The following is a 26,647-nucleotide window of genomic DNA, read 5'->3' as shown; positions in this document are numbered from 1 at the left end:
CCATCCCATTAAATGTGCTGACTAAATAATATATTGTATCTGTGTCACCAATCATTAACCTTTTCAATGCTGCATGATCTGTGCTTTATGTTTAATGGCTACAATGCAATGCACTCTGTTGGCTGTTATTTTAAACAGGCTACATCAATCTGTGTGACACACACCCAAACTGTGACTGAGCGATAGTTCTGATGTTGTTAGCCATGTCAGTGAAATTCTTTGCTACTATCAAATGAATCATGTCACCTCAGTAGTAAATATTACAAATGACCTTTTCTTTGCTTGTTTGTTTGTGTAGGCTTTGTAGCAGCATAGAGCCAGCTTGGATCTGGCCCATATAGTATGTTAATACCATTACAGAGCAGATTATAATGAAATCATGTTGCAACATGAGCAGTTGTTTGTACAATCAAATGAAAACAGACAAATGGATTTCAGGGCATGGCATTATAATCTTTATAAATGACTGTGCTTAAGCGGAATCATGTCATGTACATTTAAACTGGCACAGGAATAATATACAATATAATGTGGTACTTGTGCCTGTAAGTATTTTGTCTGGACAGCAGTCATTCCCTGTGTCTCATCAACAGCACATAACCTTGTTCCCTGGCTGTGACAGGCAAACAAAGAAGGAGTGACGGATTAGTTCAGGCAATGATGCTAAATCACCAGTGTGGAAAATCAGCTGATCCCACTGGGAAAACAACATTGAAGGCACCATGGTGGTTATAGTTTGAGTTTAACAGATTGAAGGTCCAGTGTGTAAGAATTTTACAAAAAAAATCTGTTTAACCCTGGCTTTAAACAAGTTTTCTGACTAGCAGGAATGTGTTTCATTAGCATTCACTCTCAGGTCAAATGACACTGCAATGCATGCAGGATTTTATCAGCTCCAGCTTGGATCAGTAAAAGTAAACCAAGGTCACTTATATATGTTATACGCTCCCTAAAATCGTTCTCTTTAAATTTAGGGACCAACGTAAAAGATACAAAATAGTAACGACTGCAACACTGTCACAGAGCTCCATTGTGTTGTTGTTTTTTCTTCGTCTGACTAATTTTGTTTCAGGTACATTTGTGACATCACATTATACACACAGGAGATGCAGGGGTGAAGAAACACTACAGGGCAACTCAACCACTGGCACCGAGAATGGTGTTAATATTCATTTTATTAGTATTACTTATTTTATCTTACTTATTTTAGTGTTGAAGAGGCTTTCATGGCATCTAAAGCTCAGAGTGCAAGAAACGGGAGTGTTTGGAGAAATGTGATGGCCTATGTATTCCAAAAAGGAAACAACTACACTGTTTATGCAGTGGGTTTATGTGAGTGGAAGAGTTGTTCTTCATTTGCGTAGTAACCTTCAGCAAAGTGCATGTTCATTTGGGCTAGTTTACAAACTTGGAAAGATGGCGAACGCCATAATGCATGGCTCTTACTCAAAGTAAATATACAAGGCCTATTCTAAAACTGCGAAAACTAAGCAATTGTGATTATACACTTTTACAAACATACTGAACTAAAGGTTTTTGCGTATAAACCCTACTAAATTTTACATACTGGACCTTTAAATTGACCGAGGTCTTTGCATGCATGCATGCATATGGTTTGTTTATACAGTGTATGCCAGTTGAGATTGTATGTTTTGTCTTAATTTATTACACAGCCACAATGAAGATGTTAAGCATGTATAATGTAAACCATGTTATCCATCTTAGGTTTATGTGCTTATATGCTAACATTCACTAAAGCTGAGGTTTATTGGTTTTTCTTAAACCAAAATATTGGACAAAATCAGGTTTGACCTAATGATGGTGCGAGAGGGAATGTACAGTGGAATTCATCCTAATGAGGACATGATTGTCTTTATCAAATTTAATGACCATATCTGTTTGAATTATTCAATCTAAGGAGGCATTATGATGGACCAAAAGACTATTCAACCTATCAGGAAACAGTCAGTTCAAATTTAGGCTGAAAGTGAGGCTGATCAGGTTTGTGTGTCAATGACTCACCAAGCACTAGAGGCAAACTTATGTTGTGTTGATCTGTGGAGGCCCAGGAGAGCCACACTAGAAGTAATGGAGGTCACACTTGACAATTTGGAGAGATCAAGAACCTCCCCTGAGACATGTTACTGTGCACAGTGAGCGCTGAAATGAACACACAAGAAAAATAAATGTTGAACAGTTTGCCGGCATGCATGGAGCAACATTTTCTTCCAGGTGACACTCGAAGCATCGAGCGGGGAACACTATTACAATGTCATACTGTCTATGATAAGATGGTCATTGTTGCCTCGAGGCTGTTTGAATACTGACTGACATGTATCTTCCTCCTCCTCCTCCTCTTGGAGGAGACAATTGCTTACCCTGAAGTAAAATTCCCAGCAGTGATTCTCATGCCTCTTGCCATACAGTCTTTGGCTATGGAAGCTGCACTGCCTCGAGTGAAGTGGCTGCAACATAGAGCAAAATGCTGTAATACCGCAAGTTAATTGTATAATGTCTATATGATATACAATTGTGTGGGCTTAACTGCTTAGAAATTGTACCCAACAGCAGTGTAATGACCTATAAGTTCATCACATTAAGTCTCTGAAGTGAGCATATCAATTAGCCATGTAGTTCCAAAGTGGTGCAGGGGGAATTTTAAGCTTTTTTTAATAGTTTCATGATGGCTAATGTAATAACATCTTAATAAAAAATCAAGAAAGTTGCATGTCACGAAACATGGACATGATAATGGCTTCAATAACCTCCCCAGATGCTAGAAAGCAACTGAAAGCCTTTTAGAGAGACGTAATCCTATTTAATAGGAAATCTTTGATAGAGATTGTTTTGGATATTCTTGAAATGGGTCACTGCAGTGTCGGGAAGATCAATGACCCAATTGGTAATCACCTCACTGAGTCTTCAAGGCTTAGTGTTCTAGTCAATCCACTCACTTATTTAACATCTCACAGGTGCTGTCATGGGACCAAGGTCATAATCAATACCCGTGCAACGTGATATTGCAAGTAAATACCTGGACAATCGCTATATGTGTGTCAATATGTGAGAAAGGTTGACCTTCACAGCAGCGGCACATTTTGCACTTGTCCAGTACAGTTAGCCTGCCACATGAGGCCATACATATTTGATGCCAAACCTCACTCGACCTCTTTACTTTGAAAGTACGTCAGAAAGTAAGCCGTGCAACACAACTCCTCATATTAAGGGTAATTTGATGCTTTTGTCACCAAAGCTTTTCATAAAAAGGCCCTAATGTGTGATCCGTAGCTGTCTTTGTTGATCTTAAGTGACAGAGCAAATCTCAGCCCTCCGAGTTCTTTCTGCTTTAAATAGGCCAAATGCTGACCTAATTATCAGCACTGCTGTCAGTGGAAATGGAAGTATAGAACTCCGCAAGGAGAGGAGGACATATAAATGTTGCTTGGAGGTGAAAAAGACAAGTAATGGATGGAGAAAAGTAATGAAGTGCTCCACAGTTGAGAGAGGATAACGAGGTGGAGGTGTGCTATGCTGTAGGTAGCTGTCTGGGTTGTCTGTGGAAATTGCTGCACATGGTCCCTCTCACAAAGGACGAAAATAGCTTGGCTACTCCAACGCTACCTCTGTAAAATTGACTTGAGGAGGAACCTGTTCTGTCATTAATCTGCGGACCCAAGAGAATAAGAAAGAATAATGATGAACTCTGAACTAGTGAGCTGGACCTTCTGGTGATGCACTGGTGTTGGTTACCTGTTTAGGACCTTTTCTGTCATAAACACTGACCTTGTCCTGACCAGTAGTCCTCATGGAGACCAAAACCTGGTCTTATGAAGGGGGAACCTATTTTCTGAGGAACTGGTAAACTTTAGGGCTACTATTTGAATTGTGGTTAGGTTAAGGTTAGAGATAGTTATTAACTGGTTTTTGTTAAGGTTAGGGACAGCACTTTGTTTAGGCCGTCCAATTGAATGGAGGCCAATGCAGTGTCCTAAGAAGAATAGCTGCACAAACCTGTGTGTGTGTGTGTGTGTGTGTGTTTGTGTGTAGGTCAGAAGGGTTAAGATAGTGATATATATATATATACATATACATACATGTGTGTGTGTATATATATGTATACATACATATATGTGTGTGTGTATATATATATACAGTATATACTGTACAAACTAATATGTCATGCATATTTACATAAGTACTTGTCAAAGCAAGGACACACATAATATATGGCATATGTGCGTACTGTATGTGTCTGACAGTGTAGGTCGGACCAATCTGAGGCTCATAGGCAGCTGTTAAATGTGCATTTATCTCCTTTGGTTTAAATTTGTCCTGGCAGGGTGATTTCAGATCAGCTTCTGTCTCTTTTAAAGATATTGCCTTATTCCTTCTTGCCTTGTTCCCATTGCATTCTCTGTGCTCCTTTTCATGCCCCCTCAGACCCTCCTTCCCGGTCCCCTACCTTCCTGAAACTGCCACTGTCCTTGTTATTGACCTATATAAATGACCTGGACTGCATCTTGACAACACACAGAAACATTGTGATTCCTACTCCACTCCTCCACCAGCAGTGCATTTGAGCATGTGGGATTTATATGGCTTAAGATGACTGAATCTTATCCCTGTTAAGTCACAGTGAGGCCAAAACACCAATGTGTTAAATAAACAGACTCCTGACTCTCACATAACTTTGATTTGTGTCAAATCTCCTTCAATTCTCATTCAGGTCTGTGATCTTCAAGCATATTTCCCGAGCATTTGAACCTGGCAAGTTTAGTATTATCAACCGTGATGGTTGCTTAAGAGAAGATATATAATCTATTAACGCCGATCTGACTCATTCCACCAAAATAGTTTTTTTCCTGCAGGATTTCATGCACTAGTTCGCATGAACACCACAGAACAATCTTGACTGGCACACACTGTCATACCTGAGGATATTTATGTTACATTTGCAAGGAAAGAAAAGCACAGTAAAGCCTATTTCACACTGAAATTAGCAGGTATGCCCATGACCTGAGTGAACCCGCTTTAAAGATTAGTAGCACAATTCCTATTGCCAGTTGTTGTGCCCTGTGGTGTTTTATCACACCGTGTCACTAATGCGCCGGAAACAAAACAAGTCAGAAGAAGAAGAAGAAAGAAAATGGCACAATGGAGTCAGTTTCACGGCTGTTCTTCTTTTGTATATTTAACTTTGGTCCTCGTTTAAACTTTGGCAAGTTAATTCTTTTATGTTAAAGTAAATGAATTAAAAAAAAAAAAAAAGTGTATCATTATCCCAAGTCAAAAAAAGTGAGTTTCACCAAAAACAGTCATGGATAAATGGTGGAAATGAATGTACTGTGTATCTTAGTGTTTTGAACCAATTGCACCAGTCTGCCAGTGTAGAAATATACAATATAGAATAATCTCTTGAATAGACACACAAAGAAGCAAACTCCAACTTCTCAGTATGTCATCTACAACAGAATCAGCAAATCACTGTGACAGTCTGACATTTGAACCTAAGGGTAGAGCGAGCAGGTGAAGATGTGGCGTTATACTAAAATGTTTGTGCAACACTAATGGTGACTGTAATATTTTGGGCTAAGAGCAGATTTAATAAGTGTTTTTTTCTTTAAGCATCGTCTCCATTCTCCATTCTCAATTGCTCACTTGAGTTGCAGGACTGACACGAGGCAGACATAAGGTAGAAATATTCCCTGCAGTCGAGTATCAACTATCAGGTAGCGATGTTTTGCAAAGACAGAATTGACTCGTGGTTCATTTGAATTAATGTTGTTATGTTACAGGCCTTTTTTTTTTAGACAAATAGTTTTGTGTTATTTCAGATTTATAAAAGCAGCTGTTGCAAATAAAAGGCAAAACATTTGGTATAGTGGAATTTCAATGTGATGCGATTAAAGCTGATATATTGCACATTATGAGGACAAGTAAAAAAAAAAGGAGGAGTCAGCATCAAGCAACACTGAATCTGAATTAAATAAGAGAGTAAACCTCTCCACCACCTCAGGTCCTTACTGTAGCACTGTAACAAACCACGTTGCATTCTGTTTAGTTTGATGTATACCTGACAGAAGAGGAACTTTAAAAATGTTGACCTCGGTCTTAAATAATTAAAGTCTTAAATAATAAAAGTGTCAAGTTTCTTCAGTGATGTGACAACTGCATTGACTGGATAAAGCTTAAAAGATATTGTTACATATGAATAAACTGCCCAAAGAAAGACCTTTTAGCTCGTATCAGATCTATAAATCTATTGGCTCTCCTAAAATTCCCATGAGACAGAGGTGAGGACTGTCTCAGTGACAAAAGCTTCACACTAAGCATGAATGTGCAAAGTGCTTTTCTGCAGGTCTGGTTTTGACAGATAAAGTGTGTGATTTCTGTGCAGTCATTGTTGTGTATGGCTCCATCCTTTGCTATTTTTTCCTCTCTTCAGATTATTTGGACCATTTTTAATGTGACATGGTTGCACATTAAAATGTCAGCTCGTGTTTTTGAAATTCCTAAAAATAGCAATGGTAGATTTATTCTGACACCTTTTTGTTTTTTGTCCAAAAATGAAAAGGATCCATTTGCCTAATAAGGTTAACCTCATTCAACCTACTTTGTCTACTCATCAATGTGCTAATGCAACATACCAGCTGTAGCCCTCACTCGCCAAAATTGTACTCTTGCTTATCTGTAGGTCACTGAAAGGTCACACTGAGACTCATTTAACTTATTAGAAAAATGCTCCGATCTCTTCCGGAAACCTGCAACTGAACATTATTCACTTTATCAAACACGATCTCATTTGTAGAAGCATGATGTGCTCTGTAATTATGGAACATTGTTGTTAAAATGAGGAACCTTTTTTGTTGGAATTGAGAGTGACATTATTGACATTATTATTAAAAAAATTCAATTTTTTTTGGTCTGCTTAAGGTTTACTTGAAGTTTTACACAGAAATATGAAGTGTTAGCTGTAGCTAATACACTGAGGTGTATTACTGAGTTATACTAAAACAGTGGTGTCAAACTCATATTAGTTCAGTGGTCACATACAGTGCAATTCGATCTCAAATGGGCCGGACCAATAAAATAATAAGCATAATAACCTCTAAACAACACGAACGCCAATGTTTCCCTTTGTTTTACATTTAATGATATACATATTATGAACGACTCTTGAGAAAAATTGTGCAATTTCAAAAATATTGTGCCTAAATTCACCATTTACATGTGTGCATAACAACTTACAGAACACACTGGATCTTCAATGGCACAAAACATTTAGTCACAGCAACCAGAACTAAAAAATATCGCATTTCAGCATATCATTAGATTCCAATCATAATGTGAAATGTTCACAAATTCATCCTGCGGGCCGGATTGGACCCTCTGGCCGGTCCTGGCCCGCGGGCCATAGGCTCGACACCCCTGTACTAAAGTGTCTGTACATAGGTTCAACGTGTTAGATTTCCCAAGGCAGATTTTTATTTATTTTTTTATTTTTTTAACAGAAAGACTCTTTGCAACTAATTCAGTCTAATTTTAATTTTGTGCCTCAGGCCCAGTTTTGTGCTTTTCATGCTAATTTAGTTTGTTCTGTGTCTGCATAGCTAACCTCCACAACAAACAAAAATATGGCAACATATTCATGTACCTTAAGTCAAAACAACCCAGAACACGCTTTGGCATATTTGAGTCTACATACATTTAAGTGTATTTTATTTTCTCCTTTTTGTTGAATGTTTTATGTGAGACCAAGTATGGATTTATAAAAGAACCAACTTGTTGTTGGAGGTTTTAAGGACAAATTCCTTACGGCACACTCCCTGTTCAAAGGAAAATAAGTGAGCACAGCCATGTTGATTAGATTGTTCTGTAATTAAATTTTGATTGATATATAGTTTAGTTTTCCACTAATAATTAGATAATGAGAAGACTTTACTCTAAAGACTATTTTGATAGTGGTTGTCTGTTAGTGGTTTTGTGCTGTAGTTAAGCCTCCAGCCACAATTTGGCAACAGACTTTCTGCTATTTCACAGTATTTTGGGGTGGGGTAGAGGTTGCAATAGATTGCCTTGCTTACAGTAATCCCCATGTATTGCATATACTGAACCGTCACCCCTGTGTCAGGAGTGTCAACATTGGTGTTGCACCTGTATAAACTGTGTTATATTCTCAGCAGACAAAGCTGAGTCTGCTCTTTTGTTGAGACTGTTTTATGATCAATTTGGTTGAAGTGGAATGACCAATTCTTCTTTGCCAAGAGACAACAATGGCCAAGTCTTTCTGTCAAACTCCATCTTACTCGATGGTATTGCTCTCCACTCACATTGCTCACAATCTCTCTTTTCTGTCACTTCTACTGTCTCTGTCCCTCTTCCTCACTCCATCTCTGCAGCGTGCCCTTGAACACTCTTTATCAGTGGTGGGGCAGAGACTCCGAGCTGCTTCCATCCATCTAGTTCTCCACATTTAGCTGTTGTTGTTTAAGCCACGCTGCTTTCACTCAGTGTTGGCACCGGCCAGGCACAGAGCAGACACGTGCTCATGCAGACAAGTAAGCACTCGAACATCTATAGTGAGCGCACATATGCATGCACACTAACACACACTGGCCACTTTAGGCACAGGACACTGAATAAATTGTCCTTTGGACATCATCAGGCCCTATTTACCAGGATTCAGTCCAGGGTAGAAGCTAAAAACCAGAATCAATCAATCTCACAGTCCCACACTGATTCTTCTTCTTCTTTCAGATTCTCCTTTTAGCAGTCGCCACAGCAGATCATCTGCCTCCATCTTGCCCTATCCCATGTGTCCTCTTCTTGTTACACTCATGTTGTCCTTCACCACTCAATGAACCTTCTCTGTGGTCGTCCTCTTTTCCTCTTGCCTGGCACCTCCATCTTCAACACCCCTGACATATTCACATTGCCTCCTCTGCACATAACCAAACCATCTCAACTTTATGTACCTTACTTCTATGCTGTAACGGTTCCACCTGGGCTGACATGGAATATGCTCATTGCTAATTCTGTCCATCCTGGTCACTCCAGCTCCTCCTCCTGTCTTTTAGCCATTGCCACTGTCTCCAAGCTATACAACATAGCGGGTCACGGTGGTTTTGTAGATCTTCTCTTTCACTTTTGCTGCTATACTTCCGTCTCCACCCACTCCCCTCTGCCTGCACACTCGCCTTCACCTATCTTGTGCTATGTCCATTGCTTTGGATGGTTGACCCCAGATATTTAAAAACTCTACGCCTTGCATCTTTACCGTAACTCCTGTCTCACTGTCATACACACGCAGGTATTCTGTATTTCTGTCTTTCACCCTATATTCTATCACAGTCCCACACTTGTGATTTTCAAATCCTCATCTCAGAGAAGCTGCAGCATTCAACTGAGCTTATCAATATCTGTATAATTTGTAATAAATGCTTATTGCTTTGCAAAACATGTGATTGGCTACATTTGAAGAGCACAGTGTGAACAGACCTGACTGGTGCCACAGGAGAATAAGTGTTTACTAAAACACGGCAGGCATCACCTGGTTTCACTGGGTTGTGTTTTTAATCACTTTTTTGTTTGTGATTTCAGAGATGATCTGCATATAATCTGCATATTTTAGGTCTAACAAGTGTTTTTATGAGTTTATGTTGCAACTTACACTGGTTTTTCTAGATTTGTTTTATTTTTAAGACCATTATCTGTAAACTCTGGAGTTGATTGTGCATGTAAATCACAGCAGATCAGCAGTTTCTAAAATATTCAGACCAGCCCATCTGGTACCAACAAACACCACACACTATTCAGAGTCACCTTTCTTCCCCAATCTGATGCTCACTTTGATCATCAGCAGGTTGTTGCCATTTACACATGCTGAAATGCATTGAATTGCTGCAGTATGATAGGCTGAGGATATGGGGATAGTTGTGCTAGCAAGCAGTTTAATGGGTGTACCTAATAAAGTGGCATGTTGGCATTCAAAGCCATTTGTTGTTTTGCCTAGCCAAAGATGGTTTTACTTTACAGTGCAGACAAATACAGTATAAAAAAACTATTTTTATTTATTTATTTTCAATTAAAGCTACATTATTTGACATTTTTAAAATTGATTTTGGATCATGTTATTGTGTGACTGAGACAGGGGTGACTTTTAGACTTTAAGCCCACTGATAATATTACCCTGTTGTGCGTTTTTATCTATGTCTGCTGGTTGTGTTAATGTCAACACTTTGCAATGTCAGCAGCAATGCAAGACATTTAGTCTCCTCTCATTCTGTTCCTTTCATGTGGTCAAATACATGAATTACGTGCATGGTGATATTTTCATTTCATGATGCATCACACTCATTTCTGCCCCGGTCAACCAGATGATAGAAAGGACAAAGTTTTGTTCATTAAACCAGTCCACACTTTTGATTGATACAGTAACATCTACAATGAAGTTTGGGAGATGTTTTTAAATCCCTGGTACAGGACATACAACAATGGTTTTCATAAGATGTAGATGTGTGCTGTGATTACAGACGATGCAATCTTTGAGAATCAATACACTGAGAGTCCTGATATAGATCAAATCCTGCCTGGATAAAAAGCATGAATAATATTTATGCTCAAATGTGACACATTCGTCATCATAAAGACTTCAAATCTGATTAAAAAGTGTGTTCAACCACAGTACGTTCAACAATATGACCTCCTTTTGGACACACTTTATTACAGCGCTGCATTTTGACGTTATTTACGATATATGTTGCCAGTGTTCAAGAAAGCTCAATTGAAATGGTAGGCATAGATTGGATACTTTGTCAGCAGTTGTCATATAGATTAAGCATGCACTATTTCATCATGTAAATTACATTTATAGATCCTCTAAAAAGGGGTTTAGCAAAATAAAGGCATAATCCATTATCTCACATTGATTTAATATAATTGCTGCTTTTTTTTAAGGACAGCTTTGGTGTTTTCAAGATCCAAGAAAAAAAGCAGACAACAAGAGAGGGAGAGAATTATTGAAAGAGGCAATAATATAGTAATCAAAATCGGAGTGGTGGGACCATGAACAAGGAGCCGGAGAAAACAAGCTCTGGAGCTTTCTGAATCCTTTGTCAACCCCCCTTCCCCCTCTGTCTCTCCATAAGCATCACCTATCTGGATGTTGTCTCCATGGTGATTCTTGTGGGTCTCTGTGGCAAGGTCACCTTCAGCAGAGAGGAAAAAGTCACCCAGAGAAGAAGCTGTCTTCACAGAACATGCAGAACATTTTCAAAACTTAAGGGTCTAACAAGCAGAAAATCAGAAGGGAAGGAAAAGGAGGGGTTAGCTGTGGGGCAGAGAGATGTCAAGAGAGATGGAATAAGATGGTGGAAAACAACAGGAAAGAGGAGCAGGGAAGGGGGGAGGGGTGCATAAACAAACAAACAGCTCAGGCTTGTGTTAGGGCTAATCTGGGAAAGCATGTTCAGTGAGCAGTGGACGCTGTGCAGAATGAGTCCACCACACATGCACCTCTTTGGATGAAGATCACCTGGAAGCAAATCACAGGATGCTTGTGAAGAGGCCAGCTGGCAGCTGGGATAACATGGTTTGCAGCTAGAGGTCGACCGATTTTTAAAGGCCAATAGAATAATGATCGTTTGAAGCATGAAAAAGCGGAGAAGACATTATTCGACTGATAGCCCCACTCCCCAAGGAAAAATAACACAAGCTGAGAAACATGTCAGTGTTATGCTATGCCAAGGACAAAAACAATGTTCATGGCAAATTAAAATGATTAAATGATCACATTAATGAAATAATGTATTTCCATTCTTCTCAAAAGACTAATTGACAAGGTGGCAGTCGCAGCAACATTTCTTTGCATGTGTTTCAACAGAAATTATGACATTTACAAGGTTCCTTGAATGCATCAGCAACAGGTGCTGTGACCATTGATGAGATCTGTCTTATAAGGGAAAAATTGAGAAAATTGAGAGCGAGAAATTGAGTGTTTCATGAGTAAGTGTTTGGACAAAACAAAATTGTTCATGGATCCAGGAGTGGTCTGCATTATTTTGTTACATGGAGCCCATAAAAAACTGTTCTTAATGATCTGGAGAAAATCATGTGCCTACAGCAAATTTGGCCCTTAAATTAGAAAAATACTGTATAACCATGGCTGTGGAGCCTCCATCTGACCTTCATCTCAACATAACGGGCAGAGGCAGTGGCTAAAACCATGAATCACTCAACCCTTTATTTTGATCACACGCGTACAACATACGCTGTATAAATTATTCTCATTTGTTTCATTCCATCTCCATCTGTCATGACTACTAGTCCTCCTTGCTAATGTTCACTTGCTCTGACTCTACCTGCCTGTAGTCCTGGTCTGTACCTCCCGCAGCGCCTGCTGGAGGTTGCCCGTACCCGAGGACATCAATATTTCAGGATCTTAGCTCATGGGGATACTCGGGCCACTCAGAGCTCAGGGGGATGTGCTGATGGAGAGGCAGAGCAAGAGTGAGACTGTTAGACCTGAAGACTGATAGGTGAGACGGGCGTGCGAGAGAGTAAATGATAGTGTGGGGGCAGGAGAGGTAGAAAACATTGACAGGGATAAGTGGATATAAGCCGAAAATGACAGTGTGTATTACAGAAAAGGTGGATGGGAGTAAAAAGAAAGAGAATGGGAGAATTCTGAGTGTGAGTGGGTTTAAAAAAAAAAGGGAGGTTGATAGAAGGTGAAGGTACAGTATGCTTTTCTGCTTTGTTTTTGGATGGATTACCGCTGAACTTGCCAGGATTATTAATCAATCCATATCAGTGTTGCTAAATGTGAAAATAACATGAAATAGAGAATACATCTTGGATAATAATTGTGATGATGGCAACAATCTGTGTATTTATGACTCTGCAAGTCCATTTGCATGAGTAGAACATTAGGCAGTTCATTATCTCCTGTAAACAAGGCAATAATATATAATATAATATAGTGTCGGATGAGAATGCAAGGTGAAGAGTGGCCAAGTAGGAATGAACAGAAATGGATGATGAGAGGGAGCCTCTTGCCCTGTCTTGTCCTTTTATTTTGTGTGAAAGAGCTTCAGAAGCCAAGTGTTGCCACGACTACAGCTGTTGTGCCACTGTGATGGTCATGAGGGGTCGTTACCATAGTAAGGAGCTTCCCGGGGGCAATTACAGATCAGAGGTGAGCTGCTGTGTCGGTCGATATGTTGAGGTTGTTTTACAGCTTTAATGTCAAAGTGATTATTGTAGCAAGTCATTGTTCACCGGCCAATAATATGTTTAATTGATTGTTCTGTAAATGACATATGTTCTTCTATCAGCCTATGAAATAGATCACAGATGGAGGCCTTAATTAACAGCCTGAATTACTTCATCCCTGACTACACTGCTGCTACAGAATATCACAATATAGGTATAACAAATATCTAACACACCATAATAGCCCACATTTAATATAGATTCAACGTTTTATTGTTTAGAAGAATTCCTTTGGGTAATGAGATTAGATACACAGTCAATGTAAAGACTACGAGTCACATTAAAATGTTGTTGAATATTTAAACTCGACCAAAAAATGTGCATGACCTTGTGTTTCAAAGGGCAAAACTTTACTACACATGGTGGGTAAATAAACCCCATCTTGTTTTTGCCATATATTTCTCGGAATACTGAATTCATGGCACATTTGAATGTATCATAGGAGTCAACAACTGCATGCCAGTATTTCTGTGACGGTGTACTCGGGTAGAGTAGTGCTTTGGAATGACAAAAAAATAAATGTCAGCATGCCTACATGCTTAAAATGGCAATGCTACCATGCTGATGTGCAGCAGGTACTATGTTTACCTTGTTCACTGAAGCTGATGTATCCTGAACGTGTCTACACAATCCTCAGCAATTTGTAAAAAGTTGTAGAGATATTATATATATTTATAAGCAGGACTTTTGGAAACCATAAATGTTATTATCAGATATTTTAACGGTTGTTATAATGTACAATATGATGGACAGACATTGACATCTTCAGAGTATGTTTCATTCTTTGCTGTATGTGTCAACACCAAAATCTAATAATTTATTCCATAACTTAAGTTCCACCCAAAATTGAATCCAAATCTGTCTTTCACTTTTTAAGTTCTGCTGCTCAGACAGACAGAACAACAAACAGAAAAATGTGTCCAGAAACAATTCCTCCTTGGTAGATGTAATAATGGCCTAATCCTTTTCCTCATTTCAATAAACATATACATTTTTTACAGCATAAATGTTTGTCAGCAATGGACTAGATAGAAAGTAAAGTAAGCCAGAACAATATAACTTATAGGGGCCATGAAGTAGAGCAGGAATTAGAGCAGGAAGTTAGCACTCACAGTCCTCAGTATTCTCCCTGGAGTAAGCTTCAGTTGCACTGCAACAGTGACCAGCATTGTTTGGCCATGTTAGGGACCAATTATAGACCATTACAGATGAAAGGATGGAGAAATAACTGAGGGAACTCTGACCCGTGGTTCATGTACTGTTGGAAAAAGCGACGTGTGTGTTTTGAAGAAATGAGCTTTTGCTGACATGAAACTCTTGTAATTACAAGGTAGCTGTCTAGTGGGAATAAAGAGGATGCTGTATGACTGCAACCCAGTGATCCTCAAGTGTCATGTGGGTCCATGGAAATATGTGAGGTGGTTGAGTAACCGTCTGTACTCCTGTGAATAGAGAAGCTGATAAAATATATATGGAGTGATATGAAGTATCGACTGAGTCCTCTGTGCTCCCTGCTAAACTGCCCTGTAATTTAATAACACTATGACACCAAGAGTTCATCCTTGGGCTTCTCGCACAGTGCTTTCCAAAAACACTTTGGTAGGTGATTGTCCTTATGTGCCCCATCTGGTGCTGGGTGGTCTTATCAGCTGCATTTCACAGCCATGAAGCAATATTTCGGTGCTTGCCAATGGGTTATTGCTGCAGAGGCCATACTTCTGTCACCGATAGGAGAGAAAAGATGTAGAATGGGTAAATCCTCCACATTCAAAGTGGATTATGGCACACAACTCCCTTGCTGCACTGCCTGAGTCAGACTACCTTTAAACAGGGCCATACTGGGAAATGGTAAAGGATTAGATGCAGGAGAGAGTGAGAAAGAGGGGAGCGATGTCATGGTTGTTATCTGAAAATAGACTTCTTTGCATTGATATCGCAGTGAAACATTCGCTGTCCGCTTTATGCCTTTTGTAATATAAGAGGGAGAAGAAAGGAACGGGATTAAAAACGGAAAAGGTTTTTTGTGGTGGTTTTACAAAGCGGGTTGGTCAGTCAGATAAAAGCAGGATCAACTGTGCGTGTGAGAGTAAAAATACAGGAGAGAGAAAATCAGACAAATGAAATTAAATGGGTGTACAGGCTTTATGAGAAACCAATTAGTTAGAGTGGCAAAACAGACATGTCAGCAGGTTAACAGAAAACGGGGAAAGATGAATGGAAGGTGAGATAGACAACTGGCCAATAAGCTTTGGGCCATTTGACTCTCTCCCCCTCTTTCAACTCCTCTGATCAGATAAAAAAAAAACAACAACTGTATATTGTTTATGCATATAATTCTTAAGTTTTTCTGTTCCCTTTCTTTCTTTCTTTTTTTGAGGGGGAGGTTCAATATATCATCTTGCTTATAGTATCCCAATGTAGTGCAAAACTGTATATTGTATTATCACCCCGTATTCTTGCCAATACACATCTCTGTTTGTGACGCAGACATTGAAATTGTGGTGGAAGATAAATCTTGCCATGAAAAAAGCAGTTTGCAGAAAAAAAATAAGCAAGGTCCGTTCCCAAATAGAGCTGCATGAGATTTACCTGATATTTAGCTCTATTAGCTACATTTTAAGCAAAAAAGCTTGCGACACAGACACACCAGACTCCAGACAGCAAAGTTAGGCTGATGTTAGCGTATCATTGGAAAGCTAGGCTAATGCACCAGGCTAGTTTCTGTTCACGAAGACCAAACAGAGGCAGAATAACAACATCAACAATGGCAAAAACAACCCAAAGTTACGGACTGTAGCTTTAAGTGTAATATTTTCTTAAGGCTGTGATAGAACTGGTGATTGCAGAAGATGAGAAGACGTTAGTCCTGGTCTTCTGTTCGTATCACTGTGGTTAAAGGGATTCATTATTGCTCCAGTGTTATGGATGTTGCTTTTAAATATAGCACCAGGCTGGCACTTTTGCTTCAGGCATCATTTTGTCTCCCTCATTTCAATCCAAGCCTCCCTCATATAAAAGAGTTATAATACTCATGATGGCTGAGGTGATCTGAATCTTCCCCTCACACACAGATTCATTCAGACACGCAGAAATACCATTAATCAATTGCTGGATTTCTGTAGATAAATGAACTCCTGTGCAAATATTGTCAAGTATTGAAAATACTGCAACACTCACACACATGCACACTTGTGACCGCTAGCTAATGGACAAGACAAACCCACTGGTGAAGTTCAAAATGGTGTGAGGAGTGCATGAGGTGAGACATTTAGCCTTCATTAGTGTTGTGAAACCACTGGGGAGCTCCAGCTCTACTAATCACGCAGAGGTGAGTTGATGGTCAGGTAAAGTCAAAGATAAGACCCGGCTCTTTGGCTCATATCCAATGTCACATCCAGATCTCATCGCTGATTCTCAAGGTGTGGTGGTGGACAAGGTGGAAAAAATGGGCATCATAGCAGTTATAATGTTAGGTTAATAATGTTAGGTTTGCTTAGAAAATATGTAACTCGAATGTAGTTTTCCCTTTACAATTTCAGCTGAAATATAAACCTATTTATTTAGTGAAAAGTAAGTATTGACTTACGGGGGAGCAAAGAGAAGCTCAAGTCCCCTGAATAGGATACACGTTCTTCTGAAATCTACTTTGAGACATTGAGGGGGAGCTCAGTCTGAAACATGGTCCAATTTTTTTTGTCACAGGTTACAGAATATGATTTTCTGTACAATGAGGTTCCTGTATTAAATAACCAAATAATAGTCAAATATAGCACTCTTGCCTTTATAGCAAGGTTTGCGACCCGGTCAGAACAAGGGCCTTTCTACATGGAGTTTGCATGTTCTCCCTGTGTGTGTGTGTGGTTTTGCTGCACATTCTCCAGCTTCCTTCCACAATCCAAAACATGCAATATGAGGATTAGGTAAATTGGACACTCTAAATTGACCATAGGTGTGAGTGTGAGAGTGGGTGTCCGTTTGTCTATGTATGTGGCCCTGCGATGGACTGACGAACTGTCCAGCTTGAACCCCGCCTATCACCCTATGTCAGCTGAGGTTGGCACGGCTCCCCCTGTGAATCTCATGTGGAGGATAAAGTGGTAGAAGATGGATGGATGGATGAATGGATAGTCAAATAAATGTTTGTCCACTTATTCCATACTGAACATATGCACACGTGCGTCCATGTGTGGGTGCATGTGACATGTTAACGATTGGTGGCAACTGACAATAGGGCTCCCTCAATTCAAACACTGCTTTAGTCCCACATCTGATTCTTTTTAGTGTCAGTGTGCAACTGGTGTGGTTATCAGCAACCAGACTCTAAAACAACCAAATAGTCTTCGACAAAGATTTGAAGTAACAGAGGATGTCCTTTACTGTGTAGCAGATCCATGTAAACTACAGCCAGACATTATCCAGTATAATGTGGAGGAAAAAATGCTTCTGCTGATTCATGATCTAAGTCTTATTGCCTCTGGTTGCATTTTCCTAATCTAATCTATCATGCTTAATTGAAACTTACTTTATCTCTAAAAATGTGGCAGTTTGCCTATTTTGAAAAGATAATTGATTGTCTGAATATACGAAAAACGTGCCAGGGCAACACGTGGTTTTGGAGACAATGAATCTTATTATCAAAGCGCTACACAAATGTCTATATTTGCAAACCTAAGATCCACAGCAAAAGCAGCAGAGCCTGAGCACATTTTCTGTGTGAGATGACAGAACCTAATGAGTCGTCTTTGTTTTACAGGATTTCTTCCCCGTGAGTCCCTTCTTCTCTGGCCTCGACAACAAATTCTGCAGTCCCACCAAGAAGGTATGTGATTTGAACCTCTGTTTTTCTTCATCCTGCGAGGCAGTGACAGTCTGTCTTCATTTGATGCCTCTGTTAGCATCTTCAGCCCTGTTGTGAAAGGCACCAGAGGGCCAGTGCTAATGAGGCAGTGGCCTGCTTGATGTTGTTGGATATACTGAAATGCGAATTAGCCAGGAGAATCAGCTCAGAATCAGCAACAGCACAATAGCACGCCTTGACCTTGATTGTACTATGATGGACCTTCAGGGCAAAGAGATAGAGAAGGAAGAACCGGCTAATTATTAAATCTTAGGGCTTTCGTTTGCTCGGGCTAAAAACTAATAGCAATAGAAATGTCAGTGTATGTGATATTAAATTGTTTGAGAGTAACGTGAACGCAGCAAGTGAACCAGTGCAGTGTGGTTGCATCTACAATGAAAGAGCATGTTTTGTCATGCAGACTCGTGCACCGTGTTGTCTGTAGGGCAGAGCGCACTGATGGAGCGTAACATCACGAGTGTCCACTATGGACTTCCCTGAGGCACACCAGTGAACTCTTGATTTCAAACGGGATTAATTTCAATCTGAGCAAAAATCTCATCTGTCATGCGTCTTATTGTAGTACACTGTGAAATGTGAAAAAAACTCAGCCTCCTCTGGTGGTCAAACATTTCAACACAGACTTTTATAAACAGTGGTTTAATGTATAGTAATTTGCATATCAAATAAATTCATAACAGCTTCCATTTTAAATCAAGAGTAGCAAGTAGTTTTAGATGTTTTCCTTATCTTTATCTTTACAATGAATTGCAAAGTTTTCCTTAAAATCACAATAAATCAACAACTTCTTTGTTGTCTCTGTTTCTCGGTCTGTGGATTATTTGTACATCTGTTGATACCTTAGTACCATGACCTTTATAGCAATAGTGTTTGTTTTATTTCTATTCCTTTATTACTTCAAAACGTACAGACACAAGATAAAATATTTTGCATTTCAATAGGGTTCTACGCACTTTGTGCTCGAACCCTAATGAATGTTCACAATTAGTCAAAACCTTTTGAAAACTCAATAAAGTTTTCCTTAATGTCCAAAGATTATGATTTATAAGTGGTGTTCAAGATAAGAAATGGTTTTATATAACTTGTTTTGCAGCTTTCTTTGGAATAAATAGAAAAATAAACAAGATGAGGATCAAATCAAAGGAGAATGTCAAACTATAAGGAGAACAAGAGCGAGTGATTGTGTTCCTTGTTAGATTTCCGGTGATATTGATAGTGCCTCAGTGTTCTGATTTTAAAGAAACACAACAACAAAAAAAACAAATCAATATTCTTTCTGCCGATTTTTGTTTTCTTTTGGCTCCACTGAACTGTTGGACAAGCATATCCCAACATCACAGTGACGCAGTCATCAGGGCATATTGAAAGCATCAAAGGGTGAATAGTCTAAAAGCTTAACAATTTTTACAGTCTGGCATTTGAAAAAAGCACCATCTATAATTTTAAAGTGCTTGCTAAACCTCTGCAAATATTGATTGGATCGATATTGTGAGGGGGACTACACTGCAAGGAGGACTCTATAGACAAAGACGTGTACGTGTACCTAGTGGTTACCTGACCTGTCCAAGGTTTATCCTGCTTCTCATTCAGAGTCAGCTGGGATCGGCTCTGCTTCTCACCTCTATCCTTTGCTGATAAGCGTTATAGATAATGGATGGACTGACTGTTTCCTGATGTGAGCATTAGTAGGAATGACATTCACAGTTTTTCTGACACATGGCGAAAGTTGCCAGTTTGCCAGTTTAGAGTATATAATTAACCTCTGCATGTTTTTGGACTGAGGGAGTAAGCAGAGAACCTTTGATTAATAAAACCAGTAGCTGTTAATGTTGTTTAAATACAACAACAATACTGTTCATCATCTTGTATTACAGTAGTAGCAACAAATACTGTATTAGCCTTTCATATATTATAAGTTAGAGGATATACGCTCATGCTTGGATTAGTAACGACATTAAAATGATGTGTGGACATCATGTTCTATGTAAGTGGGGAAATAATGGATATGAAACCATGTGTGTATTTTCTGAGTTTAGATGTCGAGTGTGCTGGAGTTGTATCAATGACATTTGAATTCATTGTTTAATGTGAGGTGTCTGCAGTGTATACACATTATACAGTTCATTTGAAATTCAAATCATTATTGTTAGGAAATAAAAACATGCTAATTACTGGGTCTCTGTCAGTCTCCGATAAACTGTGTTTATCTCTTGTTGTTAATGTAAAGTGCATCAGAGGGGAAAGACAGTGTGTGTGTAATTATGCAGGAGAAGCTATTGTATTTGTGCTTTGAGACCAAGGTGAGTGCTCAGTCAACACACATGTGGTTTCTTTTTTCTTTTTTTTTTCTCTCAGTGAAAACCATGATTACAGGGAACCTCCATATTTCTAACAACATGGCATTATAGGATATTTGGTCTATGTCTAAACAGCTTGAAAGGTGTCTGCCACTCAGTGTTCCAGAGACCTGCTGTTCCCGAAGCTATGATCCAATTCCTTTAATTCAGCCCACAATCAATTTGCTCATCTGTCTCCAGAGAGTCCCAGTGTTGCATTTTAGCTGTGATTATTGTTGGTTTTTACTATGTTTTGCTTTTAATGTGTCAAGGGAGACGGTTATTATTCATCTTTAGCACAAAACAAAACAATTCATTTTGAATCCATATTTAGTGTTTTCTACATTAACATGAAATATATAAAGTTTCGTCCTAAACTTCGTCCTTGTGCTTATATTGTTTTACTATAAACCTCACTTTCACTGTGCTTTTGTCTTTGCCATCACTACGGTGTTTTTGTAGAGGAATAGCCAATACAGTATTTACAGTACAAAGAACTATGTTGCTCCTTATTCCAATCTTGTTAAGAATAGCTTTTAACCAGCATTTACGCTGCTTTTCACTTGACATATTATGACACAACACAACACCAGCTCTGAGGAAAAGTATCTGTGTTGGTACCAGCTTGTGGCTAATGGTGCATCTTTAAGATATTGATCAAACAGGAATCAGTCAGTGCATTTACATGCACAGTTCAATCAAGCTAAGGCCGTAGTCCAACTAAGACAGGCAATCGGACACCTTGCTGAGTCCAAGTATACATGCAGAAGAGGCAATCGATATATAGGCAGTGTACATCTGATTCTGCCACCATAGGTGGCGCTCTATCGCTCTGTAAGCTAGTGCATATTGAATCAGTTTCCTGTTCCCTTTACATCAAAGAAAAACAGCAAACGGTGAGATGGATTGTGCTGTAGTTCTGTATGTTTCCTTTCACTGTACATGAGTGCAGTAGCTTTCATTCTCGCCGACAGCATTTGTGTTTGTTCTTTTCGCCAACAGTGCTTCAGGTTTTATGTCATCTGCTTCTACTTCTGATTCCAGTCCAACAAAGCGTAAACATGCAGGAGTAATTGGACTGTGAATCGCATTATCCAGGTATGTTAGTCCGACTAAGACTAGCTCAATTTTAGACAAACCAAATTATTGGCGTGGTCTGACTAAAATCAAGCTAAAAACATGCATTTTTAGCTTTACTTGCGCAATGATAATGTTGCCTCCATACAGTATGTTTGTTGTCAGAAAACAAATCCCTTCCTGTGTGCAGCAAGGGAATGTCACCGGGCACCGCCATACTGACAAATGTGGAGTTGTGTGGAGCTGATGTGCTTAATCAGTAGGTAATTTGTTTGTATGTTAAAGTCAGTTTTAAGGTGATGAAATGAGGTGATCTGTGTACTTGCATATGATCATTGGCTCTAAAATCACAAACAAGGAAAAACAAACATCTTCATATTATTTCCATGGCTAAAGATTTCAATAACTCATTTGGACTGAAAACCAAAAACAAAATGTGGCGCTGAGCAAATTGTCAATCTTGAGGCCTAAATATAACCCGAATATATCCAGCGGGGTGGAAAAAGTCATACTATGTCAAATTGATTCTGAATTTTTGCAACAGCATAAATGATTAAACAATTTCTATTACATCTCATTTATGTTGATAAACATTCAGTCTGGCATCGTCAGTGCTAAGAGATTAATCTCATTTTAGCATTATTAATATGTGCTCAAAAGCTGCTAATGGTATTGGGGATAAATACTGAATGATTATCATGTTGCATTATTTACTCTCCCATTAAGAAACAAATCATGCACACACTGTATTATTGATTTGTTACTGATCTCTGCTGTGCAGAGCCCATCACTTACACCTATATAATGCAGAAATACTTTCAATATGCTGGAGTGTTTTCTACTACATTTCACCTTATGTTTTTAACCTCAGCTGATGAGACTGTAGCCTGACAGAGAAACCGTGTGGCTCATATATGCAGCAGACCAGGGCCGAGACTCTCATGAGAACACTCTGTTCTGCTCATTAGCATAGAAGCACTGGACTGGCTTTAATGAAGTTGCAGCATGGCTCCTCATGCAAGGAGCTTTGATGAAAATGTGTATCTTGTTCCTATTTTGGCCAAAAGAACAAAAGTGCTGACATCACTGAAAAAAGTAGTGTATTAGAAGTGTGTGTTAAATGTGAAATACATTGCTTCATAACTGAGGCTTGTTCTTGAGCTTTGAGATAATTAGATGCGTAAAGGCTGCTGTGTTATGGGTCACTCCCTATGTTCATTTCTGGGACTTTTTTCTGGTAAAGGGAGATGTACTTACCTATTTAAACATATTCATTCAGTAAAGCTGTTACTGACTAGTGACATTGGTATTATTGGTGTTACACAGGTAAGGTAATAAACAGAATATATACATATATACATACTAATATTTGCATTCAATAATCAGATTACAATTACATAAAAGTACAAGTGTAAAAGAGCTCAATTGAGAACAGATTTTGATTAGTGTAGCAACTAACAACATTTTGACAGTGGACTAGACATTGATTATTGATCAGATATTCACAATATACGGTCTAGAAGTTCACTACACTGATTAAAGTAATTACCAAGTTTTCTAGCAGAGGGCGCTGTGTGCGCAGCTTGGCCGGCATACATTCCCTCTTTGGGTAGAAAGTAAGATTGTACCTATTATTGTGATGTGATCAGCCAAAGCACCTCTGTAGGTGGTTAGGGATGCAATGTGCTTGCAATGTGCTTGCATTGTGCAAGGGTGAAAATTCAGTTGCTCTGTCACGTGGAGTAAACGATTTTGTCCCGATGACAGAACCTTGACTTAGCTCTTTGGTCCTTTTTGTAATTTCATCAACGGAACAGGCAACTGAATCCACTGGACTGTGAAACTAATAACTTTAGAGAATTTTACGAGCTGATTCAGTCGCCTCTGTGTTGAGTTTCTCTGCTGACGCCAACAAAAATGAAAAGAGGGTATGGACTGTGAATCAAAGCTGGGAAAGATGAGGAGACAAGAGGTAGACATGGAGATTCAAAAACAGATATATATTGTACAAAGACTGCATAATTAAACAAAATGTTATCTGTTATCTAAGTAGAACTTGTTGGCTTAATGTAACAGCACAAATCCAGAGGAATTCTTATGTCATTCTATAGCAGAGGTCCCAAATCCGCGGCCCACGGGTCACATGCGCCCTCTGGCCCATTTCATGTGGTCCACTACTTAATATAAATGTATAATGGAGTTTTGTTTTTTCGTAATAGATTCATTTTGCATCATAAATTCATTTTTATTGTGAACTATTCCAAATCAACGCAGACGCTTCTATTTTGATATTCTGTGAAATATCTGTCATTGCGTTATCATGATGGAATGTTAAGCTCATGAATAGTTATGCACTGGCCCCCCACTGGCCAGACTATATGTTCAGTGGCCCCAAGCTCATTTGAGTTGGAGACGTTTGTTCTATTGTATTATTGTAAAAAAAATTATTGAAACATATTTCGCTTTCATCCATGCCCTATTTTCAACATGGAGAGGATGAGGAAACACAATGAAATCAATCTCAGTCTCTCTTGATATTGACATGCACTCACTCTTGCTGTGTCTGGCTCTTGTTAGTGTCCATGTCTGCTTACTGTCATTGTACCGTGTCTGATTAGGACACATGAACCTTTATTGTTGTTATCAGTCACGTCTTGAAATGGCCGCGGGGGGAAGAGAGTCAGATTTTGTGTACATGTGTCAGTTTGTGCAGCGACTGACATTTTGTAAAACACAAACAAAGTCATGTGTAATTCTGTAAATGTGACAAATACATGCACATTTTTGACATGGGGCTGTTACACATGCCAGACAATACTTATAGCAACTGTTTGATCACATGGTAACCATCATCGCAGCAATATCTCAAAGGTCACTAAATGTCAGATGAAGGATCAATGTTTAATCTCAATGTTTAAGCCAATTTTGAAACAGTGCTTTGCCATTTAGGGAAAAAAAATTGAAAAGCCATTAAAGGTAAGTAATGGCTCAACTAAAATCAAAAAACACAGCTCCTAACTCACTGATAGTGATTAAAAAGTTCATGAATGGGCCTCTAATCACATAACACTACATAACTACATAATACTATTTAGCCTCTGCAGTCTAAAGTTGAGCAGGCAGTAAAGCTGGATGATGTCTTGCTGTAGCTGATGTAATACAATGCATGGTGATTTATTAAATGCGAGGACACAGTTTGGATCATTGACATTGTAAGGACGTTTCGGCTGGTCCGCCCAACTTTAAAGGGCTCTCTGAGGGTTAAGAATTGGGTTTAGGTTAAGGGCTAGAGAATGCATTATGTCTACGAGTGTCCTCAGTGAGAATACTGTACAAGAATGTATGTGTGTGTTGTCAAGTTTGTGGAGGCATTGCATTAACATGGTTTAATCCACTGGATGGCTTATCGAATACAAATCCTCCCCAAAGCTTTTAAAGCTCCTGCCTGTTCATTTTGCGCTCTCTCCCTCTCTCTCTCTCTCACTCTCCCTCTCTCTCTCTCTTCTCTGTGCCGACATCTGAAACTTGTTTTATTTGATAATTTGAAATGACAGTCCCGAATGAACATTCTACTGCAAGACAAGCAGTGGAAATTAGCTTCATGTGCAGTGACGGTTTGTAGTGTGGTCCACAGTTCCACGTAACTGATCTTGTTGGTAGGAGGTAGTTCTACCTGCAGTCTGCCTGTTGCTCCTGCAGTGACTTGTCATTTGTTCAATTTTCCTCACTATTTTTACTGTTGTTCATAGAAAAATGTACTGTCATAAAATCACCATTTTGAGAGTGTGACTAGAAACACTCAGTGTAGCCGAGCCTTTACGGTTACAATACATGACTTTTTAACTACGGTTAGGAGTGAAACAGTTAGACTGGAGAACTTTATTTAATCTTTAATTTACATGGAAGTTACATTGAAATACACATTTTTCTCTTGTCTTTAGATTGCGGGCAAATGCCTGCCTGGAGAGAACCCATGCAAACTCTAGTTATTACTTCAGTTTTGGTCTATTATTTGACCTTAATGCTAGCTCAAATGGGCAAGCAGCAGGTGCAGCAGTCAAAGTGCACATTTATTTGCACATGTCTTAGCAAGAACATCAGTTTAAAATCAATGCAGTTTGCTTTTTGTGTATCTTAACTGATCCCTGATTAGCCAATCTTTGACAAAGCACAGCCATGTCTGTGTAATTACGTGGTCACCATGTTGAATCCCTTTATCACACACACACACACACACACACACACACAGCCATGGCTCAATCTGTGAAGATACTGAACAAGAATAGAAACACATTTTTTTCTTGTCGACACCATGTTGGCCACTGACCAGAAACAAAATGAAATTCTCCTCTGTTCCCCTTTCCCGTGATTAGAAGATGTCGGACTAGGTTGTAAGTGTTGCTCTGAGAAAATTAATATCAGGTTAATGTGCCTATTATTAACTGTGGATTCTATTTTAATAACCTCACTTCCCATTACTGGAGCTCCTCAATATCAGTATGAAATGATGTGGCCTAATTCATGTGACAGAGACGGATGCTGTAATTCCTCATGTATGAATTCATTCCAGATAATATTTAAAGAGAGAAAGTACAGCATTTTTAACATTGACTGTTGGGAGTTTGTTTGAAAAGAAAAGAAAAGGCTTTATCAAATATCTATATTTCCTGGAGGCCGTGACCTTTTGTATATCATGTGTTATGTAATGCAAAAACAAATGAGTTGCTCCAGGCGTACAGAAATGCAGATGCATAAATTAACTGCTTAATGTCAAGAAAGTAAAAAATGTCAGTGCTTCATGGTCTGTGTTTATGAAACAGTCTCCGTGTGTAGGTGCAGGTGCAGAGAATTTTAAAGGTGCTAATGAATTTCATGTGTGAAGGTCATTTTCTTGCTCGTAATTTATTTATAAGCTCCTGTCTTATTAGCCACAGTTGGTGACTTTTACTGATAAAACCATAAGGCTGTTCCACCTGTTATTGTCCCATACATTATACCTAAATGTTTAACCATGGAGGAGATATCACATGTCACATTAACCGTTAAATAATCCCCCCCAAATTTGGAAGGCAAGGGGAGAGTTTAAACATTTAAGTTCAAACTA

General features: G+C 39.0%; 1 protein-coding gene across 6 annotated transcripts in view; it reads left to right on the top strand.

Moving 5' to 3' along the window:
• dlgap4b (discs, large (Drosophila) homolog-associated protein 4b) overlaps positions 1–26,647 on the top strand; it is a 124,496-nt gene that overhangs the window by 13,176 nt on the left and 84,673 nt on the right. For 4 of the 6 annotated variants that reach the window (XM_044023740.1, XM_044023737.1, XM_044023742.1 and 1 more), the window contains exon 2: positions 18,026–18,091. The gene's annotated coding sequence lies outside the window, so the exon portion shown is untranslated. Of the gene's footprint in view, positions 1–12,393; positions 13,196–13,408; positions 13,427–18,025; positions 18,092–26,647 lie in introns of those variants that run through there. The other 2 variants (XM_044023738.1, XM_044023739.1) reach the window with 2 other exon arrangements.

Source organism: Solea senegalensis, linkage group LG4, assembly GCF_019176455.1.
Source record: "Solea senegalensis isolate Sse05_10M linkage group LG4, IFAPA_SoseM_1, whole genome shotgun sequence".
NCBI classification, from domain to species: Eukaryota; Metazoa; Chordata; class Actinopteri; order Pleuronectiformes; family Soleidae; genus Solea; species Solea senegalensis.
The sequence above is the reverse complement of the archived record's forward strand: the minus strand, read 5'-3'. Positions and strand labels throughout refer to the sequence as shown.